Source organism: Elaeis guineensis, chromosome 8, assembly GCF_000442705.2.
Source record: "Elaeis guineensis isolate ETL-2024a chromosome 8, EG11, whole genome shotgun sequence".
Lineage (NCBI taxonomy): Eukaryota > Viridiplantae > Streptophyta > Magnoliopsida > Arecales > Arecaceae > Elaeis > Elaeis guineensis.
The window spans coordinates 9700902-9711367 of NC_026000.2; positions in this window are offsets into that span (position 1 = coordinate 9700902).

Consider the following 10466-nt stretch of genomic DNA (forward strand, 5'->3'; position numbering starts at 1 on the left):
AGTACCCAGGTGGAGATCGGGTCTGGCTCAGAGACCGAATCTCGTCCCGGGCCTTCAGCTCCCGACCTTCGGTCGGTCGTCGGGCATTCAGCGATGAAGTCGGCCAAGACCTGAGCCTTCAAGGCAGGCCTCGGTCGGTACTGAATGTCGAACTCGCTAAGCTTCATTGCCCACTTAGCGAGTCGTCCGGATGTGTCGGGTCGGCGCAGTACGGCCCTCAGGGGCTGGTTGGTGAGTACCACGATGGCGTGGGCCTGGAAGTATGGTCGGAGCCGTTGCGCGGAGACGGTCAGGGCGAAAACCATCTTTTCCATCTCCGAGTATCTTGCTTCGGCGCCGTGGAGCACTTTGCTGGTGTAGTAGATGGGCTGATGGGTTCGGCACTCGTTTTCCCGAACGAGCACCGAGCTGATCGCCTCAGAAGATGTGGCCAAGTAGAGATACAAGGTCTCCCCGACCTGCGGCTTCACGAGCAGCGGCGGGGAAGCCAAGTACCTTTTCAGGTCTTCAAAGGCCTGTTCGCACTCATCCGACCAAGAGAAACCGTTCGCCTGGCGCAGGGTCTTGAAGAACGGGAGGCACCTTTCAGCTGATCGGGAAATGAATCGGCTAAGAGCGACGATTCTTCCGTTCAGTCGTTGGACCTCCTTCTTGGTGTTCGGATGACGCATGTCGAGGATCGCCTTTATCTTCTCAGGGTTGGCCTCGATCCCTCTCTGAGAAACGAGGAATCCGAGGAACTTCCCCGAGGTCACCCCGAAGGCGCATTTGGTCGGGTTGAGCTTCATTCGGTGTCGTCGAAGGGTGCGGAAGGTCTCCTCGAGATCCTGAACATGGTCCGGGATCTGCGTGCTCTTTACCAGCATGTCGTCCACGTACACCTCCATGTTACGCCCGATCTGGTCTTTGAAGACCTTATTGACGAGTCGCTGGTAGGTGGCGCCGGCATTCTTCAATCCAAAGGGCATCACCCGATAACAATAGAGGCCCTTGGGGTCACGAACGCGGTGTGCTCCTCGTCTTCAGGCGCCATCCGGATCTGATTGTACCCGGCGAAGGCGTCCATGAAGCTAAGCAGCCGAAATCCGGACGTCGCATCCACCAGCTGGTCGATCTTCGGGAGTGGAAAACTATCCTTCGGGCATGCTCGGTTGAGGTCGGTATAGTCGATGCAGATCCTCCATTTCCCGCTGGCTTTCTTGACCATGACGACATTGGCAAGTCAATCGGGATACGTGGATTTCCGAATGAAGCCTGCTTCGAGCAGCTTGTCCACTTCTTCGTCAATGGCCTTCTGCCTTTCTGGGGCGAAGGACCTTTTCTTCTGCCTCACCGGCTTCATCGTCGGGTCGATGTTGAGTCGGTGAGTAATTGTTTCTGGAGGGATGCCCGACATATCTGCTGCCGACCATGCGAATATGTCGGCATTGGCCGTCAGCAGCTCCGCCAGTCGGTGGCGTTCGGTGTCGGGCAATTGAGACCCGATCCAAACTTTTCTGTCGGGATTTTCTCCTATCGGGATCGCCTCGAGCTGCTCGGCCGGCGAACCCCGCTCTTCCTCCTCCCGTTGATCCAGTTTGTCGATTGTCAGGGGATCCTTCGTCTCGTCGCTTTGGGCGGAGATTTGGAAGCATCGTCGGGCGAGCTGTTAATCTCCGCGCATCTCCCCGACTCCGCTTTTGGTCGGGAATCGAACAAGGAGATGGTACGTCGAAACGATCGCCCTGAGGGCGTTCAGTCCGGGTCGCCCGAGTATGGCATTGTAGGCCGAAGGAACTTGGACGACCGCGAAAATGAGGGAGACTGTGCTTTGCCGTGGTTCGGTACCGACCGTCACGGGCAGGGTGATTTCTCCTTCTGTCGTGACGGTGTCTCCGGCAAAGCCGATCAAGGGCGTGGAGATCCCACTAAGTCGATCAGTCGGTAGTCGCATTCGGGAAAAGGTCGAGTAAAACAAAACATTTGTCGAACTTCCATTATCAACAAAAATTCGTTTTACATCATAATTGGCTATTGTCGCCGACACAACAACAGCGTCGTCGTGGGGAGTCTGGATGCCCCGAACGTCGTCTTCTGAGAAGGTAATCACGTCGTCCAGGCGCGGCTTTTTCGTCGGCTCCCCCCTGTAGACGTCCCCGATCCCAGCCGCTTGGAGATCATGTTGATGACTCCAGCCGTCGGCTGGTTAATCGGTGCCTCTTCAGTCGGCTGGGGGCGTCGATCGGCAGTCGGTCGGGTCGGCGGACCCTTTCGAAACTTGCCGAGATACCCCCGGCGGATGAGATTTTCGATCTCATCCTTCAACTGGATGCACCGCTCGGTGTCGTGGCCGTGGCTCCGATGGAACCGGCAGTACTTCCGATGGTCGAGGCCCTTTGCCTTCAGAGGCGGAGGCCGTCGCAGGTATTCTTCCCCTTCGATCTCCATCAAGATCTGCGCACGGGGAGCGGAGAGAGGAGTGTAGGAGTCATACCTGGGACGCACCGACCTCGGAGTCTGTCGGCGGGGTGATTTTTGGATCTGTCGGGGTGGAGAAAGCCGACTATCGGCCGGGGGCCTGCTTGGTTCGGCGGGCTCCCGACCTTTTCTTCGCTTCTCCTTCGGACCCCTAGGCTCGACCAAGCGTCGGTCGGACGCTCCTTCGTCCGCGCGCATATACTTGTATGCGCGCTCCAGTAGCTCGGCGTATGTTCGGGGGAGGGTCTTGTCCAGAGAATAAGTAAATCGGGACAACCTCAGGCCCCGCTTCATGGCTGAAACCGCCATGTCTTCGTTGAGGTCCCGGACCTCGAGCGTGGCCGCATTGAATCGCGCCACGAAGTGTCGGAGCGTCTCGTTTTCCCCCTGCTTGAGGGAGAAAAGGCTATCCGACGTTCGCAGCGGCTTTCGGCTGGTGCTGAAATGGGCCACGAACGAGTGCTCGAGCTGCGCGAAGGAATGGATACTGCCCGATCGAAGACCGGAGTACCAAGCCCTGGCAGCCTTGCGAAGTGTGGCGGGGAAGCCGATGCAAAAAAGAGCGTCGGTTGCCCCTTGAATTGTCATGAGAGCTTTATAGCTCTCGAGGTGGTCGACTGGGTCGGTGGAGCCGTCGTATGGCTCCACGTTCGGCATTTTGAACCGACTGGGAATCGGCTCATCGAGGACCAGTCGAGAGAGAGGCTGGGCGGTCTGGAAGTCGACGTCGTTCGAAGACTTCTGGCCGTCCATCTGCAGTTGGGCGAGCCGGCGGTCGATCTCCTCGAACCGTCGCTCGTAGTCGTCCGCTCGTCGATGCTGGGAGACCCCGGGAGTGGAGCCTCCGGAGGATTCTGAAAGAGAGGCCGACGGTGTGCGCGGCCGCTTTTCCTTCCTCGTCCGTTCCAACGGGGAAGGAGAGGGCCGCTGAGACCGTCGGTCGTCGCGCCGTGGTCGCCCCTCCTCCTCTCCATGGGAGCGCTGTTGAGAGCGCTCGCTTGGAGGCGACAGGGGTCGGCGCGGCCGTCGGCGGCTGCTCCTGGAAGGCATAGGTCGGGCCGCCGGTTGTTGCTGGAGGCTTTTGACTGCGTCGGTCAGTACGGTCATCTGCCGTACGATGGCCGCAATCTGGGCCTCCGTGGTCACTGCAGGGCGCGGAGAGCTAGGCTCCGCCGCCGGTGGGGGCGGGGAGGATTCTTCCCGGCGGGAAGAGCGCCTTGCCGACCCAGTGACTCTCGATCGTTGAGCTCTTGTCTTTGTCATGCTGTCCCCTACCTGGCGCGCCAATCTGTTGCGGCCAATCGCCTCGTCGCCCGATCGCCGGGAAGCGTGCACCTGCAAAAGGAAGTCCGCACTGACCGGAGGCGGCTCCGGCGGGGACCCTCCGACGGTCAAGTCAGAGAGGTGACTGGGCAACAGTGAAATGCAGACAGAGAGCTCTGAGAGGGAGAGAGAGAGAGAGGAGCGAGCCTGCGTATGTGGGAGAGACGGACGGATCGACCCCTTGCACTGTTGCCTTCCCCGGTATATATAGTGGAGCGCGGTATGGCGCCATCATTAATGGCGCGGACAAGTGAGGAACTGTCAACTCACTGTAGGCTGTCAGAGCCGCCGTGAAAACGTCATGTCGCCGTGTAGCCGTCTAATCACCAGGGTTGACCCGGCTCTCGGCGGGACAATGCCCCTAGGTAACTGTGCCGCATGTCCGTGTCAGAGCTGACAACGTCTGGCGGCCGTACGGCGGTTGGTGGAGTCGGCCGACCCAAGGTCGGTGGCCAGCAGAGTGGCGTCGGACTCCTCCGTCGGTCGGCGAGCTTCAAGTGGGTCGGCTACCGGACCTCTGGGTTTAGTCGGTCGGGAATGGACCGTGGAATGGCCGCGGTTAGCCGCTGATGGCGTCCGTTGGCCTGTCGCCCGACTTACGATCGGCCAGTCAGAGTCGTTCGTCGGGCCGTCGGTTAGTCGGTCGGGCCGCCAGCCGGTCGGTCCCTCCGATAGTCGGTCGGTCGGTCGGTGGTCGGGCCGCCAGCCGGTCGGGCCCTCCGATAGTCGGTCGATCGGTCGGGCCGCCAGCCGGTCGGGCCCTCCGATAGTCGGTCGGTCGGTCGGTCGGTATCCCCCAACAGCTATAAATCAAAATATGAATTTTTGTATATAGGTTTAATTCAAGTTTCAGCAAATCTCGTATTAGAAGAGGTCTAAATTCAGCCATATTATTGTATCTAAAAGATGGCTGATTTATAGATTATTAAGATTCATTATTAGGTATGGTTGAATCTAGTATGTTTAAAGATCTTATTTATTTTACCAGTAACACAGATTTGACAATAAAAGCAAAAGATAAAAATATTTTAAAAGCTCTTAAATTAGAAGTAAAGCTTCGTAATTTTAAAATGCTTTCAAGATCCTTTCCTGCTGCTATTTTAATAAGAATGTATTATAAAATCTTAAACATCTTGAATCATATTCGTGCTATTAATAAAAGGACACTAGGGCAGATTGAATATTTCCAAATTGATCCAAGTAAGAGAAATATGTTTGTTCCTAAGACATTAATCTGAGATTAAATATCATTACCTGATGACTGGATTCTCAAAAAATCTTTTTTTGCTATCAGACAAGAACAAAGTTATCTAGAAACTGTCACAACTCATCCCGAGGGCGATGTCTCTATTAGATTTAATATATCAAAACTGACTAAAAGCCCCAATTATAGGATGGAACAGACAACTGTACAAGCAAATTCACCCCATAGATAAAGCTGTTTGGCAACAATAGGATCTAAACTTAGCCAAATGAATTTTGAACCTAAAATACCACAATCAAGTTATGAAAAAGGGCCATCCTCCCCAAGGATGTCACCAACCTATTCCTACATGACTGATTCAGAAATCTATACAATAACATTAGAATTTTAGATCAATAATTTTTTTTTAAAAAAAATTATTCTAAAAAATAAATTAAAAAGATAATAATTTTTAAAAAATTTTGATAAACTACAAAGAAAAATGATATAAGAAGATTATTATTTATTTATGAAATTAATTAAAGCACATATTTGGTTCTTTGACTGGTTCGAAATTGAATTCTCTCAACCCAAAGAAGTTAATATGATTAGAAATGAATCAATAATCTTATGGTAAGATGGAAAAGGCCAGATAATTGAGCAGATTCATCCACCCTTACAAGAAATTAAGATATTAATGAAAGATACTCAGATAACTACATCTCCATTCAAAATAAAATCTGATTTATTAGAAACTCCAAATGAAAGAGATATAAAAAATATTATTGAATAAAATAATTTTATAAACCAAAATCTTAAGCTAATTGGAGATCAATGAATCAAAATTGAGGACACGATTAGGGAAGAAAAAGTTGAATCTCAATCTGTGAAAGAAATTGTTTTCATTTTTAAGCCTTTTGAAATTTCTAGAAAACATCATAATCAGCTACAAGAAAAAGATCTTTTGGAAGAAATCAATAAAAGGCTAGATGCAGTAGAATTGATTTATTTGTTTTAGATACTCTTGAACAGTCAGACAGACGGAAGTCTATTGCTGTCCTGACTCAAGAGGATCAAGATAAATTTAATGAGTTAGTCCAGTGGACCCAATAAAAAACTGAGGCAAGCTCAAGCCTTGATGGTCCAAGACTCTCAAGCCCAAATCAATCTTTAGAAATTAACAAGATTCGGAGATGGTCAAATCCACAAAAACCCTATTGGCCAAGACCAACAATGCCTGACATGGGTCTAGAAGAAAAGTCTATGATCCACCAAAATTAGTACTTGACCAATGCCATTTATGAATGAAATATAGATGGCCTAATAGTATATAACATTCTTAATGTGTTACAAGAGATGATCATGATATCTACGGCCTATAAAATTAAGGGTAATGCCTCAGATCATGCTATAGCCCAAGTATTGGTAGCCAGCTTCATGGACCAACTTAAAGGATGGTGGGACTATTAGCTGAATGATGAAGATAAAGTTCAAATACTATTTGCAATCAAAAGAACTGCAGATGGCCAATTCCTTAGAGATAAAGATGGGTTTGAGTTACAAGATGCTGTCCCTACCTTAATTTTTGCTATCGCCAAGTATTTTGTGGGTGATCCATCAAAATTCAGGGATAAAACCTCTGAAATTCTGGCCAATCTAAAATGCAAAAAATTATAAGACTTTAAATGGTATAAGGATATATTTTTAACAAGAGTCATGATCAGGAACGATTGTAACCAACCATTTTGAAAAAAAAAAAAAAATTAGCAGGGCTTCCTACAATTTTTTCAAAAAAAAATAGAACTAAACTAAGAAATCAAAATAATGGTAGAATCCCTTATGATAACTTAACCTATGGAGATTTAGTTAATATAGTAAATGAAGAAGGCTTGTTACTATGTAATAAACTTAGACTAAAACAACAATTAAAGAAAGAACAAGATTTATTGTTAGACTTCATTGACAAAATACAAGATCTAGACATAAGAAAAGACTATCTCCTAAAACTTAAGAATTCTTTATCTAAAGAAAAGAAAATAAAAGATATTCAACCATATAATTTAAGAAATATTTTAAAGAGGTTTGAACCAAGTGAAAGAAAGCTTGTTACTTTACAAGATTTATAGAAAGAAATAAATTATATAAAAAAAAATTTAAATTAGAAATCAAATAAAATTATTTGAAAAGAACAAAGAAATTCAAGAATCTGTAGATAAAGAAGACCAAAATTTTATAGAGGTAATAACCCAAGTTACCATTCAAAAATGGAATGTAAGAATTTCAATTATAATAGAAGACTTTAGCCTTGATACAGTTGCCTTAGTTGATTCGGGTGTAGATTTAAATTGTATCCAAGAAGGATTAATCCCAACAAAATTCTTTGAAAAAACTAAAGAACAACCTAATACTATTAGTGGTTCTGAACTTAAAATTAAATATAAACTATCAAATGCCTTTGTATGTAAAAAGGTGTATGCCTTAGAACCTTCTTTATGTTAATCAAGAACCTAAATCAAATGGTTATGTTAGGGACTCCTTTCTTAAATCTGATAAAACCCTTCCAAGTGGATAATGAAGGAATTAACATAAGATTTTTAGGACAAGAACTAGTTTTTTCTTTTATTCACCAGCCCTTTGACAAAACACTTGAATCATAGAACAAAAGCAAAAGCAAATTGAGTATTTAAAAGAAGAAGTTAATTTTACAAGAATAGAAGAACAATTAAAGTCTCTAGAAATAGGAGAAAAAATCCAAAAGATAAAAAGTAGGCTTATAAGAAATAATTGCTCTGACTTATCTAATGCATTTTGGGATCGAAAGAAATATATAGTGAGTCTACCATATGAAAAGATATTTGATGAAAAAAATCTCTACTAAAGCTAGACCAATTCAAATGAACAGTTAGATGTTAGAACACTGTAAAAAAAAAATAGAATCTTTATTATCTAGAAAATTGATAAATCATAGTAGATCATCCTAGAGCTGTGCAGCTTTTTACATCCAAAAACATGCTAAGCTTGAAAGGGAAGTTTCCCAACTTGTTATTAATTATGAGCCTTTAAATGATGCACTTCAATAAATCAGATATCCAATTCCGATTAAAAAAAGACTTATTAACTGGAATAGTAGAAGCAAAAAAATTTTCTAAGTTTGATCTAAAATCAAGCTTTTGGCAGATACAAATTGATAAGAAGGATAGATACAAAACATCATTCACTGTTCTTTTTAGCCAATTTGAATAAAATATTATGCCATTTGGATTAAAGAATGCACCGTCAGAATTTTAGAAAATAATGAATGATATTTTTACACCTCATACAAAATTCATTATAACATATATAGATGATATTTTAGTTTTTTCAAATTCTATTGAACAGCATTTCAAACATCTACAAATTTTTGAGAATGAAGTAACAAAAAATAGTTTAGTAATTTTGGAGTCAAAAATAAAATTTTTCAAAACTAAAATAAGATTTTTAGGATATGAAATCAGTTTAGGAACAACTAAACTAATTCAAAAATTAATTGAATTTGTGGATAAATTTTCTGACCAGATATCCCGAAAATTTTTATAGAAAAATCTAGATGGCACCACCTAAAAGGCCTAGTACACCCAATCCTACACCAAAACAAATCAAATCAAATTATGCTCAAACCTCCATCTCTAATCCTAAAATCTTTACTATACCAAAACCACACTCATCATCTGAACATAAAACTTGATATGAAATTGTGACACAAGAGGAACAAGAGGAAGAACAATCCTCTTCCACAACATTTACAAATGATCAATTAGTGGAATTAGCAAAAGTCAATCCAACCCTCATGGAAATTGATGTTTTTAACAAAGCAATTATAAAATCTTCTCAAATGTTGTAATTGATTTTTTTAAATCCAAAATTAGGTGTTGGGATTTCTGACCCAACACCACTCAAAAAATTATCCTTAAAAAAATCAACAATCCAGTATTTTGATAAAAAAACTCACCAGCAAATAATAACTATAGAAGATGAATATATCACAAGTACATCAAAGCTTATGGCCAAAAAAATATTTTCACCCATCTAGCATTATCAACCAAAAGATGTTCAAAAAATCTAAAAATTTTATGAGTTCATCCTAGTAGATATGGATTCTGTTGCAATCAAGCACCATAAAGAAAAAAATAATCTAAATATAATTACTCATTCAATAGTATAAATTCTGAGGATTCTTACTCCTACTTCTTGGGAAGACCATCCATCAAACTACAAAAAATTTTCTCAAAATTTTTCTCCCTAATATTTTAGTTATTGAGATTATCAAATTGCTTGGTACACTGCCTTTCCATATCAGAATCCATACTTCAAACACTCATGACTGTTGTATTTTAAAATTGGTGTGCCCTTCTAGTTTTCCTACTAGTTCTCTACCTAGTAAAAATTTTGTGGTCCAATTCTCAAAATTCTTCCACCAATTGCTCTAAAAAGCTTTAAACTCTTAAAAAAAAAATCCATCCTACCAGTAAGAAATCGAAAGTTTCCAATACTCATAGAATTCTTTTCTGAATTTGCTCTCTCCTGGATTGTTAATTGAGAGTATATATTCTTGCAAAATCCACCCTTATATTTCAATTTAGAAAGAAAATTTAAAGTTAAGTGGTGGCAAGAAGTTAACCCTGAATGAGCGATTAAGCCAAAATTTCTGAAATGGCTTGCTCGCTATTTTCTTCAAGCAGCACCAGCTATTGATCCACAGACTGTCAAATTTTTTTAGCAAAAATCAAGAACCAGTGCAAGGCTTACAAGAGTTAAATCAAAAATAGAATATAAAAAATTGTTGTTAAAATCTTTTGCCAAACTAGAAGAAAAAAGAAAAAAGAGAAGAAGCCCAAGACAAGGCCAGCTCATCCTCAGATCCTTTCATCCAATTAGAAGAAGAGCAGTTTCAAGAAATATGACAACATCAAAATTCAAATTAATCCATAATTTAGACATCACTTTCATCGGCAGATCCAATTCCAAAAACAACAAGCACCTTTATTCTATTCAAGCTACACTCAATGTATGTGAACAAGCATCTTTACTTTATCATGTCAAGATAATTCAAGCTACAGTCAATGCAGATAATTTAAGCCACAGTCAATATAGATAATTCAAGCTACAGTTAGTACAAGCATCTTTACTTTATCAGGCCAAGACAATTCAAACTACAGTCAATGTAGATAATTTAAGCTACAGTCAGTGCATGTGAACAGGCATTTTTACTTTATCAGAACAAAATAATTCAGGCTATAGTTAAACTCAGTTTCTAAGACACCGAAAGCAACCTTTACAGTCAAACACATTATTCAAGCCACCGAAAGTATCATCACTCTGCCCAAGACAGTCATATGATCACTCTATTCTATACGGACTCATCTGATCCTTAAGTCCGATGCAATCTATATAAAGAGAAAAGGGGGGAAGAGATGAAGAACAATTCTCATTCTCTCCAGGTGAGAGGCTCCTATCTTCTTGCTCT